We start from the raw sequence: 19,623 nt of genomic DNA on the forward strand, positions 1-19,623 counted from the left end.
CACCACACACAATCGCACGCACGCACGCACGCACACACACACACACACAGACACACACACACACACACACACACACACACACACACACACACACACACACACACACACACACACACACACACACACACACACACACACACACACACACACACACACAGACACACACACACACCCTCAGATGAGTTTGTAATTCCAGAGATAAATGCTTTTTGAAAGCTGTGTGATATATGCATAAATGTACAGTTGAAGTCGGACGTTTACATACACTTAGGTTGGAGTCAGTAAAACTTGTTTTTCAACCCCTCCACACATTTCTTGTTAACAAACTATAGTTTTGGCAAGTCGGTTAGGACATCTACTTTGTGCATGACACAAGTCATTTTTCAAACAATTGTTTACAGACAGATTATTTCACTTATAATTCACTGTATCACAATTCCAGTGGGTCAGAAGTTTACATACACTAAGTTGACTGTGCCTTTAAACAGCTTGGAAAATTCCAGAAAATGATGTCATGGCTTTAGAAGCTTCTGATAGGCTAATTGACATCATTTGAGTCAATTGGAGGTGTACCGGTGGATGTATTTCAAGGCCTACCTTCAAACTCAGTGCCTCTTTGCTTGACATCATGGGAAAATCAAAAGAAATCAGCAAAGACCTCAGAAAAAAAATGTAGACCTCCACAAGTCTGGTTCATCCATGGGAGCAATTTCCAAATGCCTGAAGGTACCACGTTCATCTGTACAAACAATAGTACGCAAGCATAAACACCATGGGACCACGCAGCCGTCATACCGCTCAGGAAGGAGACGCATTCTGTTTCCTAGAGATTAATGTACTTTGGTGCGAAAAGTGCAAATCAATCCCAGAACAACAGCAAAGGACCTTGTGAAGATGCTGGAGGAAACAGGTAACAAAGTATCTATATCCACATTAAAATGAGTCCTATATCGCCATAACCTGAAAGGCCACTCAGCAAGGAAGAAGCCACCGCTCCAAAACTGCCATAAAAAAGCCAGACTACGGTTTGCAACTGCACATGGGGACAAAGATCGTACTTTTTGGAGAAATGTCAGTCAGGAAGTTAAAGCGTGGTCACAAATGGGTCTTCCAAATGGGCAATGACCCCAAGCATAATTCCAAAGTTGTGGCAAAATGGCTTAAGGACAACAAAGTTAAGGTATTGGAGTGGCCATCACAAAGCTCTGACCTCAATCCTATAGAAAATGTGTCGGCAGAACTGAAAAAGTGTGTGTGGGCAAGGAGGCCTACAAACCTGACTCAGTTACACCAGCTCTGTCAGGAAGAATGGGCCAAAAATCACCCAACTTATTGTGGGAAGCTTGTGGAAGGCTACCTGACACGTTTGACCCAAGTTAAACAATTTAAAGGCAATGCTACCAAATACTAATTGAGTGTATGTAAACTTCTGACCCACTGGGAATGTGATGAAATAAATAAAAGCTGAAATAAATAATTCTCTCTACTTTTATTCTGACATTTCACATTCTTAAAATAAAGTGGTGATCCTAACTGACCTAAGACAGGGAATTTTTACTCTGCTTAAATGTCAGGAATTGTGAAAAACTGAGTTTAAATGTATTTGGCTAAGGTGTATATAAACTTCCGACTTCAACTGTATATACACACACGTGTACTGTATACATTTTTTTTTATAAAGCTGTGTGTTTAGGATGCTTAGTGCAATCCGATTGAAGAGAATCTTACCAGTTTGTGATGTGTGCGTGTGTGCGTATGTGTGTGTGTGTATGTGCTTGTCATGTTTAGTAGAACTCTCCTCCCTATAATCAGGAGTGTGCATCAAAATGCAGGTGTGTACATATCCTGTACTGTCCATTAATAATTTTGGTATGCTTTCTTATTGACGATGGTAGCGTGTTACATCACAGCCGGTGTGTTAGCCTGGCAGCTTAACAGCTAAAGCGGGTGTCTCCCTCCTCCCATATTGTGACATTTCGTCACTGCGCACAGATGCCTTCCCTGGCCCCATGCTGTGAGGTAACTGTTTGTTGTTGCAATTTCTGCAAAAAGGTTAAAAGAAGACTTAAATCGATTTAATGCCACCAAATGCCACAAATCTGGAATGCCACATGAACTGAACAGATGTTAAGAATCGAATAAAAAAGGAGACATGAAAGGGAAATGGCATGTTTTTCTTCAATCGTATTGTGCCCACCAGTTTGACCTCTGACTGAAGAACACGGTTTTGTCACACGCATGATCAAGTGGTTGTGGAGCTGATACAAGGCAAGGTGAATTAACTTGATTCTTCAACTTGAATGAATGCACAGTAGAAAGCCTCAAGTGCAATCTTCAAGTGTTTCTCTGTCTAATTCACATTGCTATACCTCTCTATCAAAATATTGGTCGTCAAAATGTAACCTATACATTTTTATTACCGGTACTCTGGTAAGTGTAACAAAACTGAGCGTTGAATGAAGTAAGAATTTGGCATTTCATGAAAACAATTTCCTATTTCCTATTAAAGACCACTCTCACAGAAGAAATTATATTTTTTCAACCTTCAGGCTAAGCTAACCATCATCCTCCACTGATAACCACCATCCTCTATCACATAGCAACAATGTAAAAAGATGCATTTGCTGGCACAGAGTACATCCAATATAAAATTATACATGTCTCAAGAAAGGGAGACACAAAATTACAGCACAAATGCTTCCATCGACAACATATAATTTAAGCCTCACCCAAAAAATTATTTCATGCCAAATTGTGTGGGCTCCTTTGAATGCTTTGCAAAGGCAGGCTACAATTATCCAATTTCAAGGAAATGTCAGTAATGCCTCTAAAACCGATATTTGCCGTTCACCTCTAGTTTAACAAAACATATCAAAGGTCTTTTGACGAAGATCTCTTTTCCTTTAATGAGACTCCAAGAGTATCCTGGGGCCTTAAAAAATATTGCTGTTATATATTGCTTATATAGGAAATTGCAATTTTTTACGTCCTTCATTTTGACGTTGGATTGGGCTCTATAGGTCAACCTTGTTTGGTGATGGTAGTAGCCCCTGAAACAACAAACTGTTGCTAAAGAGAAAAAAAACATAAGGGATTTGGGATGTTGAATAAAATCTGTGAAGTTATGGTGATGGTTAGAGACCAACACGGTTTCAGTCCAGAGGTTTTGATGCTCAGTTTGAACTGCGACAGCCCCTGGATGTTTTTGCGAGTGTAGCGAAATGCTTATAGGTTGGACTTGGCTAACCTATAAGCATTTTGCTACACTCGCAATAACATCTGATAACCATGTGTATGTGACCAATAACATTTGATTTGATTCGAACAGAGCAAGACACAGACAATAAATGCCAAACGGCTGTACGGAGCAGAAGCTAGAGTTTGTTTTGTCAAAGAAAGACAGAGAGGCTTTAGGGCCACATCCACATGACTTCAGCTACACGATTAGTCATGCATGATCAAAAAGCTGCTCATAATATCCAGATGACTATCCAAGCTAAAAAAAAAAGAAACGCCTTAATATGATGAATGATTTGAGTGAGGGCGAGGGTTAACCAGCTAGGGGGCATTGGAGTGGTACAGTAAGTCAGCTGTCGTGAGAAAAACTGTCACTTTAGTGATAGAGAAGCACTCTTGTATTTCTGCTAAAGCAGTGTCCGCCCCTCCATGAGGTTTACCGTAGGTTTTACAGAATATCGGAAGGATTACCAGAAACCAACTCCCTTATTAACTTGTCTTGCCTGGACAAGCTGTTCAATATAGGGAGAACACAAAGCATCTCCTGGACTGAGGGCAATCTGATGGTACATTTGTAGCGCAATGCGCCTCTGTATCTCTTGTTCCAACAGATTAGTTCAGATGCTCCTGGCCACGGGGTCCTGTATGGCTGCGCGCGAAAACATCACAGACACAGGTGGTGTCCCGTTCCCAATCTCCCTCATCCTTAAACGGCTTTGCAGCTGCCATCAAGAAAAAAAAGGAAAAAAGGAGAAAACATCTGTCCGGAGATTGCGTTTTTCTAAGACTGATTAACGAGCGTAAAGCCTCTGTTGCCAATCCCCCACCTTGTCGGTCTGAGTAGTTTCCAAGCATCGCCTGATGCCTGATGCAGGGCAGAATTTACACAGAAAGATATGCAAAATCATATAGGAATAACAGACCTTTCCTAAATCCCTAAGTCTCCATCCCTATGCCAACAAATATATGTTTTCTGAGGTGCATTTGTCACATGTTAAATTCATTAAAGACCACTATACTTCCAGTCTAGATAGGGAAAATAAATATTTATTTGCTCTCTGTTGCCAAAGAACACCACCCAAACAAGTGGTTGTGTTTTTACATTGACACCCAGCACTGTATTGACGTACAAAATAAAGCTAGTCCATGTAAACAAATACCCAATTATTTACAACATTTTCTATGTTTGGGAATGCGTCAGGAAATTGCTGGACAGAACTGAGAAAACATAATATATTTTAACTAATTCAAATATCAAAGAGAAATTTGTGTGTGAGTTTATGCAGGGCAGAAGTGGATGAAGTGGAGGAGTTGTAGGCGGAAGATATACTGTACACCCACCACCTCTCTCCCACACTAGGGATTATGGGCCATGGTCTGCTGCCAAGATTATGTTAGGTAAGTCTGCAGAAGGAAACAAACAAACTGCAGGAAAAAAGGTGGCAGCTCTTGGGAACGTTGTGAGAGGTTTGAGGGCAGGGGGCCAAAAGGAAAAGAGTAGGCTATGAGAGCGAGATGAGCTGGAGGAGGCCTGGAGGGGGGGGATAGTTGATCTTTACGGGCCAGCTGTTTTCTCTCAGGTCCTCTTTGTAAGGAGACTAGCAGGTTGTTTCATAGCGCAGAGCTATTCATTATTTGACCCTGAGAGAGTTGTTGTAATGCTCCAGGTCGCCTTGAGCGCTTAAACCGGCTCCTTAGGCCCCATAGGCAGGAAATGCATCAGAAGGAGCAGGAGTTCATATAAGAGCATGGTTAGTTACAGTACGACTAGCATGCGTTCCCACCGGATAAAGGTGTTGAATCATTAAAAGTGTTAAAAACAGAGGCGCTCCAGGTCTCTGCATATCCAAAATCCCATTATAGTCTTCCTAAATGGATTGGATTTTTAGCTGGTAGAATGGTAGCCTTTTATTTTACATGGAACCTGCTTTGAGAGCATCTGCTCTTAACACTATAGAGCCTCAAGGTACAACAAAGGTGTACAAGTTATGGCCGTAACATCTGCACCAGTAACTGGAATTAGCCTGTATTCTAGCTAATAAAAAACTACAACGCCATCATTCAAGGCTATTGATTCAAAGCAACCACAGGTATTCTGCATTAGTATATCCACTCCTCCATAACTGTGTAATACTATCACGTTTTTCTTACACAGTCTCATTACGCTGGAATACAAATTCCTAGAGTTTTTTTGTTGTATGTATGTTATTTGTATTATTGTTATTTTTGTTATTTCCCCCTATATACCATATAGATTGGTACAGAAGGTTATCCTACACAAAGATTAATATATTTCCACCATGATGCTTCTGATGATATGCAAACTGTCCAGAATGATGTAATCCCCCCAAGTAACATTTCAAAAAAGACAAAAGGGAAATCTACCATTGCACACATTATCATAAATACTTCTACACAAATAAATACTCTTGAGACCTTTCATTCCTATGCTAGAATGACTACGTCGGCTGTCGTTACTAATGATCATGTCGCTATAGACACAGACTAATTATCTTCAATTTATCAGTATGCCTTTGATTGAGGATGACATGGGTATCACGACCGGCGTGTTTGTTCATGAATCGTTTGTTTTTTCCTTCCAACACCCCCCCACCCACCCCCCCAACAGAACATTCCCTCTAATGAAGTACCAGGCCCTTAAGAGTACCTCATTTCGAGATTATGAAAGTGCAGTCAACTGACGACTTCAAAATCATCCAACAAGCATGACAAGTGCTGAGGGCAATTGTCTTTTGTGGGGCAGAGAAAATGGGCCCAATTGGAGCATGTGCACATTCCAAGTCACACAAGTGACAAATTACTTTCTACGTTTCAATAAGAAGCCTCGGCCATGCCAGAATTCTTTCATTTAAGCTGCAGTTTTAGTTGCTTGCAACTGATTTGCTTCTTGATTGCGCCATAAACCCCCACCCCTGCAAATAATAAGCAACTGATCTGCAACTTGGTTGCATCCAATTGAAATGTTTTAACTTTGTGCAACTAGTTGCAAGCAACAGCCAATCAAAATGAATGCTTGTCACATGATCCATTCGAAGGTTCGGAACTCCGGTCTAGTTGTCATGTCAACAACACAGCTGTCAGTGCTGCATGAACCTTGATCAAGGTGGACAGAAAAGGCATTACCTAAACTGGAGCTGTATAAATAAATACTGGAATCAGGGCTAGTATAGGTTTATGTACTGTACATGGTTTGGAAGTCAATTAATATCGTTTTTTAAGTGAACCCAGACCTCTCTCTGACCAGTTTCAACTGAAATTCTTCAACATGAGCTGTACTAGCTTGGTTAGCTAGCTTGTTGCTAGCTAGCTTGTTGCTAGCTATCTGGCTAGCTTAATCAAACAGTGCTGGCAATTTCATTTTGTCTAGCTAGCTAAATTGTACAGCCAGCATCAATCAATCCTTATTCAATAATGAAATAGTTTGGATAAACAAATTATTTGTGAAACCACAATGTAATGCAGCAGATGACATGGGGTGAGTTTAGAATTTTCAAACAATATGACAGAAGCAGCTTCAATTTGATAAGCTGTTGCATGCAATTTTAATTGTGTTTGAGTTGATTCATGTAACAGCATAGTTGCTTGAGATGATGTCACTTGCAACCTGCAACTGCAACTAAAATTGCGTGAAAGATGCTTTGTGTAACTCCAGCCTTACACAGTGAGAATGAGAGCATTCCGGATGACATCATAGATCTCTATGGCACTGCGCTAACTGGGAGTGGTGAATCTAACAGCTGGTTTTCATGTCACTCACACAGCCTCTGTAACATCCCATCAGGTACTCTGACTTATGAGGGGCCGCATGCGGCTCAACATCCCAGGAAAGCTGGGAAACGTAAATGTTATGCCTTGTTTGGAGTCACCAAAGCGTACGCTCAGGGAACATCCAGCGTGTTTCCGATTTTCATACCTACATCGGACCGGGTAACCAAACCCAGATGTGTTCAAGCACAAAATAAATTTTTACTCCCATTGTACTTTTTTGTAATATATTCCCTCCAAAGATGACTTCAGGTCACTGGCCTGTGGCTCAGCAGATACAACAGCAAGTTGATTTATCGGAGTCACTTAATCCCTTTGTTTGCACATCCTTTGTAAACATATGCTAATGTCGTATTTAAAAAAAAACATTTGTACTGCTGAAATTTGTCCAAGAAGAAAGCAGAAACACCCTTTCTTTGAACAAATGATCTCGGTATTGATTTGTCTTTATACTGTAAATCAAGCCAGTCAGCCTATAAAGCCTTACTTGCATACTGAGAAGTGACAATATAGTAATCATCAAGCATGTGAGGTCATCAAACATGCAAGATTCCAATCAATCAAATTGAGTTGATTGGTTTCTCTAAGCCCCAAGATTTCCACTTATTCAGAACCTACACCCCTACCCTCTTTTTCTCTCCTTTGCCATTAGCTGTCACTTACTAGTCACACTAAAGCTGGAAGAGTTGTACATGTTCCCGGTGATGTCACAGGCCCCTTGAGCTCCTAGCTCCAGCGTGGGAGACGAGCGAGGGGAACTTGTGAAGCTTAGGAGTGTTATGATAACATGAATCAGGCCCCCGGGCAATGTCCTCTCCACATTCTGACATTCAGAGCACCTAGGGGGTCGTTACTTCCTGTGTTCCTCCACGGGGAGGGATGGGAAGGCCCCAGACAGGAAACTGCCCTGTCCGATCGCCAGATTGTGACGGCTCTGAGAAAACAGGGGTGTTTGGCTTTACTCTCTCTTTCCCAGGAAGAAGGGATGTCATTCCTCCTCCCCACTCCATCACTCGGGTATTAATGTATCACTATTTCAAGGTCAAGGTCTCTTGTCAAGAGAACATCACATACCTTTGATTACTGTGTTTTTCTTTTCCCACGATATGGTTTACTTGAAATAGACAGACACTTATGGCTCCAAAATGTTTTGTCACTTAATTGTGTTATTTTATGTCATTCACCTTCGTGTATCACCTACTCTGTACCATAGAGTTAGCGTTAGCAAATGCTAGTGGGAATCCTTTCATACACCCCTATGTTCCATCCATACAAAACCATGACTACTAATTCTTTGCTCTTGAAGTCATATGCACATGTATACATTATTAACAATTCATGTAAGGCCAGTGCAAGACATGCAAATTAAGGAAATTGCTGTGTTTATTTTCATATGTTTCAATATTATCTCTTAGATCAACATCTTAAGGAACTCACCTACATTTTGCTAATCATAGACAGTACATAGCCTACATGAGAGCTGACATGAAAGCTGCTGTCTTTTATTAAGTGATAAGGATTCAGTTGGTTGTTTGCAGAAACTAGTGCTTTGAAGTGAACCTGCAAATGAATAGCTGGATGTATAGGTGTTGTATTCAGAGATATGGATTTTCTTATTTATGGTTTGCACGTTTCGTCACAATATTGTTTTGAACATTCATTTTAGGACTGATGCCCGACTGAGCATTCTACCCAATGCATTGTCAGTTGGCGCTGACAAAGATTTAATCAAAAGTACACTACTGTGGCTTGGAAATACAATGAGATTTCTAGAGGCAAATAATTAGTAGTGTCATCATTTTGACTTTAGATGCAGTGTAACATTAGCTAGCTAGCTAAGATTGAGGGAGAACACCAGATTTTAGCTAGCTAATGTTGGTATTGCTAGCTATTTTTGACGGACTTTGCTAGCTAATGACGACATTGCCATCTGTCTAAAGTAAATTTGACATTATATATTTGCCTACTTTAGCAATGTCATCATATTTCCTGGCCACTATAGTGTAATTTAGACTAAACATTAATTAGCCCCCGTTCAGGATGAGTGGTCTTATCACAACTTTTGGCCACCACTATGGCAGAGGGTGGCTTGTGAACGTTGATAACAATGGCATGATGCCTACCAAGTGACGGAGGTGCGACCTATGATATTGAGATTAATTCACTGTAATATAACATATTTGTGTCACTTTCCATTCCAAAGTGACCCTGTCTTGTGAAGAGGAAGATGAGTGTAAAATAACTCAGAGAGCAGAGCTTTCAGTGTCACTGCTGTGTTTAACAGAGAGCAGAGCCCCACGGGAGTCAGCCTAATGGCGGTGTGTGTGTGTGTACAGGAGGGCTCTGTAGTTCCTCCTCCCACGTAGGTCAGTGGGAATACATTGGGGCTACATCCTGGACTCCACGTAGGGGGAGGAAAAATAAATACAACCCCAAAAACGCGTCTGGGATCTGAAGCAGGAATGCGGCAGGGCATGGGAATTGCACTCGCCCAAGAGGATACTTTGGCCGGGCTTGAAACGCCAGCTAACCGTCGGGAGAAACCCCCCTCCTGCCCCTGCCCCCGCCACACAGACAAATCCTCGTCCGCCACTATCGGCCTGCCCAGCGGCACTCGCAAGGAGCTTGAGAAAAAGTGCGTGGGCGAAGACCTCGCTTATATGTGCAGGGTTGCTTGACTTGACTACAGCCCCCCCCTCCCTTCATAAACACGCATATACACACTGTGAAACACACACCCCATGTCCCTGCCCTCCTCTGTCCCCTGGGACAGTCTAAAGTACTCTGAGCAGGAAGGCCTACAAACAGGGCTCAGACAGCTGCCCAGCACTCCTGATAATTTATTCCAGAGAGAGAGAGAGAGAGAGAGAGAGAGAGCAACAGAGAGAGAGCAACAGAGAGAGAGAGCAACAGAGAGAGAGCAACAGAGAGAGAGAGGAGGGGAACAAGAGGAGTCGGAGGATGACGGTGCATTTGGTCCATCAGTGTTTGAAGAGCACGTGGTTCCCACGGCGGGAAGGTCTACAGAGGTTAGACACTCTGACTAGACTGGGCAGACACTGGTTAGAATGATGAGCCAGGGTCGTGCTCTAAGAGACCCAGACCCAGAGATAGCAGTGGCCGCTCATTAGTTTTGACAGGCCCTGTTAGGATGGATGGAGCGACTACCGTAAACAGTGTTTGGTCCATGGGAGAAGACAACACTGTGATGACAAGCTGAACAGTCCCTTAACTACATTCATGTCAAGTCACTGACTGACCTTGAGCATCCTGAGAAAGATTCTGGACTTTCATTCAGGCACTAAACGTTATCATAAGTATAGCAATGTTGAAGACAGAGATGTCCCAAAGCCCTCTAATTGACTGATTGAACCAAGGCCAAGATATCTTCCACTGTGAACTCTGAAGAAATCTTTCCTGAAAGACAGCGTTCTCTTCTAATTATTTGATTATGAAAATGAAAACTTTAATGTGATGTCATCGAAATAAACAAACAATAAAACAACATCTTAGTTAAACAGGGTGATATGCCAGGGGAGAAATAAAAGCTTTCAGTAACGAAGGGGGAAAACCCAACAAATGAATACTGCCCTGATTATGTGTGAACTAGTAGTTAATTAACAAACTGTTAATTGAAAACAAGGTTTATAATTATTAAAGTACCAGCATAAACATAATTTCACCCCAATATGAATAATGTACAATCAGTTGTTCCTATAAGCGATTCTTCTTCTCTAAGAGTTAATTTCATTATGGTAATAAGGATCTGGTCGTTGTAGAACGTCCACTTTGATCCAGTCTAATTGTCATGATCATCAAAGACTTAGTCGCCACTTGCCGGGAATACATTTTATGTTTTTTCCCCCTCTTTCATTCTGAATGATATGCAAATTAGATGGGAGCTAGGTAATTAAAATTGTATGTGTCTCGGTATGTTTAACGGTACGGGGAAATGTTAGTCCAACTGGCTGTGTTCGTTTCAAAGTCTAGCAGCCAGGGAAACTAAGAGCAGAAATTAAAAAGGCAAAAAATACACTCAGATGAGTAGAAGATGAAAGTGCAGCAGATCCTTAGCCTCAACGTGCACTGTGAGAGCAGAGGGGTAAGATCTTATCTTTATTGTAATCTGTTTGAATTTGCCACATTAAACCTTTGTGAGTATCACACCAAAAAACTCCCCCCATGCAGCCAAGATGTGTGTTTCCTATTTACCCCAAACATGAGAGACCAGAGCAGTCCAGAGGGAAAAGACAGATCTGAGAGAGGTTGTCCCAGTGTCTCAGAAATACAACAGGGGGCCTATTACATATTCGTACATTAAAAACACTGAGAATATTCACATTACACTGTAACAAACATCCTTCCCCCAAGTTTAATTATTCAACGATGTATTAACTCTAGTAAGCAGTGTGCTGTATCATACCTGTGAAACCCAAACCTTAACACTGACCCTTTACACTTATTCTAACCCCTAACTCAAGCTCTACCCAAACCCTGTGTGCATGACTAGTAATGTGTAGTACTAACCCTGTGCTACTGTGTATTTTCTTTGTGGTCTGGGTTTAAGGCAACAGTATTGAGCTGGAATGGTCTTGGACAGCAGGCCTCAGTGTATAATAGTTTTTAAGCTACAGCTGAATAGTATTCTCTCAAGGGAAACTGTGCCCCAATTTCCTAATCTGTATTTGATGCAGCTTGTCTGTCTGATTCTCTTCCAGATCTCTTTAATTTTACCATTTGTTTAAATCACCTCAAACAGCTATTTAACTTTATCTGATGCAGTCTCATTAAAGAAAAATGTCAGGTCATTCCATGTGAACGAGAACAAAAGCGTGGGACACTATTTCTGTCGTCTTGTTCAAAATAAAATTATTCTACGCTTTCTCCTCCTCTAAGATCTGCTCTTTGACCTCCTTGTGTATCATCTTGTCTCCTGTATTAAATATTTATTCAAATATCACTCAGCAACATACTCACTGTGACTCAGCTCTGGCTCGCAACTCTAAGTGCTTCTACAAGCCAAGTTACTGTGGGTGAGTAAGCCTGAGAACTATTTGTGATATTGAAGGCCAGCCTACTGTACAATCTGCTGTTAAATAAAGGTTAAATAAAATACATGTAAAAAATGAAGCATAATATAGTATCATTTAATTTTCAGCAGATTGATAGACACTCATACTGTACTGTTCAAATGAAGAATGAATAAAAAAATACAAAAATGGCACTCTCGCATAAGTTTCCCGTTTCCTGTACAACTTGCTGCATGCCTCTCAGGCGTCCCATGAGCCTCCTCTTTGTTTACCCAGGGCACTTGTTTTCATTGTGGGCACGCAGCATCACGCCACATAGGTGAACGCTGGCAGATTGTGCTTACCTTTTAAGTCCCGCATTAGATGGTGGCGAGAAAAAAAAGCCTCTTACACACCAAAATGAAAATCCTCTGTCTGTTTGAGTGCTTAGGAAGCCGGCCAAATATACTCAGGTATCAGAGCGTTGGCTCAATAACCCCTGCAGGCGATGATGAAACATCATCGCCACCTCTCATATCTCGCTCTCGCTCACTCTCTTCCTCCCTCTAGTAGCTCTAGCGGCGCTCCTGGTTTGGACAAACACTCCCTGGCATGCGTGGTAATTAATTAAAGAGATGAATTAGAGCAGGCCGTTTTTAATGCCGACAGGGAGCGTTGATACGGGCTCTGCGAATGGGGAGCTTTGGGCAGAAATGGATCATTCCGGGGGTTTATAAATGTAATGTAGAAGTGAGGATAGGGATAAAGCCTAATTCCCCTCAGCTCATCGGAGCTCTTTTTATCCTCCTGGTACTGTGCTGTTCTCGTATGTCTCCCATGTCTATGTCTATGCCAAACAACCAACCTTAATGAGGTGAGCTCACATACATACAGTAACTCTGTGCACACTCCACAATAGCTCAACCAACCCTTCACAAACACTACTCTAAGCAGGGCTTGTGTTTAAAAACATGACAATAGATAGATGATGTGTTAAGAGACCTATAAATTAAGGACCTTGGTTATTAAGCCCACCGACATTAGGCTTTACTACGTTAGGCAACGGTGATGCATTAAAAACAGTGAGAGCGCAGGTTAAGTGCTCTGTAATACGCCTGCCCTTCTCTCTACTGAACCCTCAGATAAGCTTGTAACAGATGTGCCGGGTGTTTACTATTGTTTTCTCTATTTGCAATATGATAGATACAAATGTTTCACTCTCTCTTAATAGGCTTTAATATTCCCTTTTGGATTTACCATTTACCCCCTGTCTTAAACCCACTCATTTGACCTCAGTTAGTGTGTGTGTGGTCTTATAGTTGTGAATCTCTATACATTATCCTGGCAAATGTAATGTGGAATGTGGGTTATGGTTAGGGAATGTGGAAACAAAAACATAATTACCTTCTAAACAGGCCTACAGTACCTTTTAAGGTTTTGAGTGGTAAAATATAGGCTTGGGCGATGTACCATATATACCGGGTATTTCGAAATACCCACAGTATGATTTTCAATACTGTCAAGACAATGTTTTGCTGGTTTTTCATAAATTTAGAATATTTGTTATTTTTAAATAAATACTTCCAGTCAACTTGTGCACTAACTTAATAGATAAAGTAAATCACTTTCTTAATTTTGCCTGTTGCATTATTTTTTCATTGTGAAGCCATTCCCCAAAGCAGCTGATTGAGCCAGTCACATGGTGTTTGTATACAAAGAGCACACAGAGCAAATGGAAGCTTCGAGCAGGGCAAGATAGCTGATCAAGTTACACTTCACTACCATGGAGGAAGACCGGGTTGTGTCATCAATGACGTGAGGCCTATTGGTTAGCTTAGCAACGACCACAAATGGTAAAGAAGGCTTCAGAACATTCAAAAAAGGTGTTTTGCTTGATATTAACATGCTATATTTTGGGGTTAAAATCGTATTCATGTCATCTTAACAGGCTGTATAATATATCCTTTACTACAGCACTGAAAATGTACAACTTTGACTTGAAGAATATCTCTTCTGTACTATAAACATTTATCTAGCTAGCTGCCCATTGCCAGCTGGTTGGATGGGCAGCTAGGAAGGTTGGAACGGCATAGCTAGCTAGCTAACATTATAGACCGACAAACAAGGCAAAAAGTATAATGCAGGCTAAATAAAGCTAGCTTGAAACCTTAGATAGATGGATTATGAAACTAATACCTAATTGGAAAATAGTTAGCTAACTAGCTAGCTTTCGGTCTTTAGGTTGCTTGAAAGTTGTCACGTTCAAAATGATCAACAGCTTAGAAACTTGATCACTCACTTTTGGCTGTGCAGTCCATCCCAACCGTAAAACACATGTTTAGGTTATTCAAGCCTACTGTCGGTTACCCAGAAGTAAAATTTTTGGGAAAGTTGTCACTTCCCGTTTAACCTCTGGGGGGAATGATATTAACAATTGTGATTTCTGTTGTGAGAAGGAAGGAAGCAAAGTCTCCTCCCTCGCAAAAGGAAACTCTCATCCAAATCCCTCCCTTCCGCTAATTTCACCTGTGTTTATGATCAGTGTGGACACACACACAAAACAGTAAACATGGAAGAAGTGACTGAGGATGTTTTCAACACAGCTATTTTGAAACTTAGCAGTGTCCATTCCATCCTATCATTTAATCCACTGCAACAGTTGTGCTTCACAAATGTTGACTGACAAAGGGGACTTTTTGAATGCTTGCCAACTGGCTGTGGCAAAAGTTTAGTATATCAAGCGATGTATGGAGAAAAGTTATTCAAACAACTGTGTTCATCGGTTGATAGGACTGGCAGGGGACAAAGTGCACACTGTTGTCTACATTTCAGATTAACTCCTGTCTAGCCATTGCTATTGCAGCTAACTAACTAGCTGAGTTGAGTTCAACATAGCTAGCTAGCTAAGTGGACTGTAGCTATGTTTCTAGAAAAGAACAACTAGCTATATAATTGCTAGCAATATTTTAAAGACTAGTTACTGACTACTGAACACTTTTTGTCAAACTACTTTGTTTCCCTGCCTGTTTATTGATGCATTGGAGACTGAAAAAGTTAAATATAGCTAAATGCATCTCCTGATTTTACTGCAAATAGGCTGTGTTGTTTTGATATAATTTGTGCACATTAGTTAGTTTCGTTAGTTAGCTAAATTACTGACTGACTAGGCTTATTCTTATTCATGTTTTTGTTGTTGTTGCATTTCAGGTGGAAAGGGAGTTGGATGACAGAAAGCAGCTGACAGACCAGGGCCCATAGCAGTGCTGATCTCAGAGTAGCAGTACTGATTTAGGATCAGTTTAGCCTTATAGATCACAATGAATATGATTACAATGACAAGGGGGAGCTAGTCCTAGATCGCTATTCCTACTCTGAAGCAGCTTTGTGAATACGGGCCCTGGAAGAAAGCTGTTGCCCAATTCCTTGCACAGCAGTCGTTTCACCACAGGACCCTAGAGGTATTACAGTCAATGCTTATGAACTGAGTATAAGTGAATTTCCATAAATCAATGACACTTACAAATAGGTAGAATTGTTCAGCAACATGTGCAGTAAATGCTAACACGGCTTTGCAAATGAAAGGTACATAATGTATTTATTGTCATCTCCCTATCATGCTGTGACATGGGCCTGGATGATGACAAATGTTCTTCAAGCTGCTTGATTGAATACTGGGGCCTTCAGTGCTACTGGAAGCAAGTGCCTTACCAGGGAGCACAGCAACAGTCTCTCTCACAGCCATTCTGTCAACATGTATTGAATGTAACCACTCAAATTTATATGAACGACTACTGGCGAAAGCACTGACTTATATTTACTTTGTCTATTTGAACCATCCTTCAATCTTGACTGGGATACATATTTTAGTTCACACACCTTTGTGATGTGTCTGATAAACATGAATAAAAATGTTTTCACCCTTGCACTGATTTTAGACCTTTTGAATCATAAGCTGTAAGTGCTGTATCGATTTTGAAATTACCACAGAAATACAAAAAATGTAATAAAAAAGTGAAGACCAACATGCCAAACATGCTATGAAAAAGTTATTGTCTTGTAATCAACAAACTGAAAAAGTAAAATGACATGTTTATACAAAACTTTCTTGCATTTGGCCATCCCCAAAATGTGCCATTGAAGGGTTAGTTAGATAGTTACATCCTTCCTCAGGGAACTGTCTGCGGATAGCTGAAAACATGGTGGCAGGTATTTTGATGTGCTGCTCTAGAGTTCCATAACCCAGAAGACTCAACTGGGGATAGGGGGATGGACACATGTTCATTTTTATAAAAGTCTGGAAGACTTTTACAGGGAGGAGGGAGAGAGCATGAGTTTGAGTGAGTACATTCAATCCAATCCAACCAGTGGCCCTGGATAATATTCTATGTGATCACACAGGCAGACCGCCATAGTGAAGGAGATTTACAGAGTGCATCAAGGATACTATTATGAGTGGAGATTACTTGCAGGTACTGTAGTTGGCTCTGGAGGTCTCTGGAGGTCCTTGGACCATTCTGTCTCCGTAGCACCTTCATTTGATTTAATTTTATTTAACCTTTATTTAACTAGGCAAGTCAGTTAAGAACAAATTGTCAATTGTGTTAACGAAGCGGGAAAACTCTAGAAAGTTGATTTTAGTTCAATCTCGTGCTTCTCTGTGCGGGTTGATAATTGTTCTGTGTGCATGCAAACAGCTTAGCGAGAACATTGATCACGGGTGAGCTAACCAGTGATCAAAGTAATTGAGTGAAACACTTTCAAAAAATCTAAAGTAATCCGATGATGGGTAGTTTGCGTGCACCGCCATGTTTGTTTTTTCTCGTCAACCAAAGTAAAGCGGTTACAAGATGAGTTGGGTCTGTTTGCAGTATGCATGTTGAAGGGGGTGTATTGTCTACCATCATTCACTTTCGAAAGTTTACTCGACAGACGAGAGAACCATCCCTTCACTTCGTTTTGTTATAACATCTTTGGTCTGACAGACATTTACGTGATAACCGGAATGCATTGTATGATGTCAACAAACATGGCACCACACATAGCTGACAATTAGCTTAGCATTAGCTCATCATAATCAGTACAAACCTCAAAAAAGTAGTTGACACGCATCATATGTGTCCATTACAATCTATGCAAGAATAGGAATGCATGATTTGTCACCAGCACTTGAAAATGTGAATAAAACAGTAAATACTCTAGATATGCTCTGTACATACATACGGTGTGCTACAGTAGAAACGACAACACAATATACAGAAACTAAAATTATAACATAGTGAGGCACTTACTTTGATAGTAACACACACGTCCAAAGCTATTATTATTAAGGAAAACAACAATGAAGGCAATGCGGGCACCAGCCAGAAAATGAGTATGAGGGAAATTTGTTTGTGCAAATTCTGAAGTTCTGTTCCGACTGGAGATGTGCAAATGTCTGCATACTTCATCTGGGGAAACACTGGGGAAGTGCTTCAGCTCTTGTCGAAGACAGAAGTTTGTCCGGCTCAGTAATGCCTCAAACGTAAATTGTCATAAACAGTGAAATGGGCTACTTCTATGTAAATTAACACACCACAATTCATATTTTTGTTAGAAAATAACACTTTTTTGAAAATAATTAGAAATTCACAAGTTGAAAAATAGCCTACAGATAATTAGCAGGCAGCATGCCTTGGTTTGAGGGCAGTTTGGGTTAACTGTCCTGTTGCTTAACAATCACATTTTGAAACAGTGAGATCTGACAACACGCGCATAATAAACTCATGCTGGGGCAACTGTTGGAGATATTTGGAATTCCACACATGAAAAGGTTAAGCACCGCCTTCACCTTATCCTGATTTGTCCAAATAATAAATTAAGAAAATCCAAAATCAGGAACTACTGCTGCTCATAATCTCACAATTCTACGTGAGCCTTGACAGATTCAAATCAAATCAGATCAAATTTTATTTGTTACACACGTCGAATATAACAAGTGTAGACCTTACAGTGAAATGCTTATTCACAAGCCCTTAACCAACAAAGCAGTTCAAGAAATAAAGATAAGAAAATATTTACTAAATAAACTAAAGTAAAAAATAAAATAAAATGTAAAACATTAAAATAACAATAACGAGGCTATAAAGAGGGGGTACCGGTACTGAGTCAATGTGCGGGGGTACAGGTTAGTTGAGGTAATTTGTAGTGACTGCATGGATAATAAACAGCGAGTAGCAGCAGTGTAAAAACAAGGGGGTGCGGGTCAATGTAAATAGTCCGGTTGGCTATTTTATTAATTGTTCAGCAGTCTTATGGCATGGGGGAGAAGCTGTTAAGAAGCCTTTTGGAGGTAGACTTGGCGCTCGGGGACCGCTTGCCATGTGATTTGCAGAGAGAACAGTTTATGACTTGGGTGACTGGAGTCTTTGACACATTTTTGGGCCTTCTTCTGACACAGCCTAGTATATAGGTCCTGGATGGCAGGAAGCTTTGCCCCAGTGATGTACTGGACAATACGCACTACCCTCTGTAGCGCCTTATAAGCATCCGGATTACTGTCCCGCTCCTTGAAAGCGGCAGCTCTAGCCTTTAGCTAAATGCGGATGTTGCCTGTAATCCATGGCTTCTGGTTGGGATATGTACATACGGTCACTGTGGGGACGACGTCATCGATGCACTTATTGATGATTCCGGTGACTGAGGTGGTATACTCCTCAATGCCATTGGATGAATCCAAGAACATATTCCAGTCTGTGCTAGCAAAACAGTCCTGTAGCGTAGCATCCGCGTCATCTAGCTCCAAGATGGCGTAGCAGTCGGATGTTTATTTGTCCCGTCCTGTCCTGTCCCATGTATATATCGTTTTCTTCGTATATATTTAGTATATATTTTTAATCTCAATTTCCATCTATGGACTGAACATACTCTCCTGCAACCCGCCTCACCCAATGTGGTATGGATCTGCTATTTTTTACATTAGAACCGGAACCCCGATCAGAAGCTAGCTGGCTAACTAGCTACTAGCGAGTAGTCAGTTAGCCACTGCCAGCGGTCTTCATCGATAACTCGGACATCAGCCAGCCTCAGCCCGGTCAATTCCTGCCAGTCTGCACAGTGCGATATCAACTCAGAGCATATCGGACTACTTTTTCCCTACCACGTCTCCGGATTCCTACCGCAAGCTCTGAACCTTTACACCAGATCATCGCAGCTAGCTAGCTGCTATCCGAGTGGCTACTCCTGGCTAACATCTCTGTCTCGAAGCAAGCACCAGTTAGCCTGGAGCGAGCCTCGAGCTAGGCCCATCTCCCAGCTAGCCGAAGAGGTCCTTCAGCCAATTCTTGGGCTACAAAACCTATTTTGCCATTTGGCCTGGACCCTTTTACTGCCGACACGGAGCCCCGCCTATCCATCACAACTGGTCTACCGACGTAACTGTCTGAGGGGGTCTCAACAGGCTATTCTGTTACGATGTCGCCGAAGAACCATCTACTAGCCCCGGCCAGCTAGCTTTTCTGAACGCTGTGTCCCCTGCTTGCCTAGCGTAGTAGTGATACCGAAAGGCACCCTGACTCACCTATTGCTGCTCCTTTGACCCTATGATCACTCGGCT

At 41.3% G+C, this 19,623-nt stretch overlaps 1 long non-coding RNA gene across 2 annotated transcripts in view; it reads left to right on the plus strand.

The window, feature by feature from the left end:
- Nucleotides 1-16,063, plus strand: part of LOC106586329 (uncharacterized) — a 72,399-nt gene extending 56,336 nt beyond the window's left edge. For both annotated transcript variants that reach the window (XR_006761948.1, XR_001324171.2), the window contains one exon: nt 15,240-16,063. This is a non-coding gene — a long non-coding RNA (uncharacterized lncRNA). The remainder of the gene's footprint in view (nt 1-15,239) is intronic.
- Nucleotides 16,064-19,623: the final 3,560 nt, after the last annotated feature.

The sequence above is a fragment of the Salmo salar genome, chromosome ssa25, assembly GCF_905237065.1.
Source record: "Salmo salar chromosome ssa25, Ssal_v3.1, whole genome shotgun sequence".
Taxonomy (NCBI): Eukaryota; Metazoa; Chordata; class Actinopteri; order Salmoniformes; family Salmonidae; genus Salmo; species Salmo salar.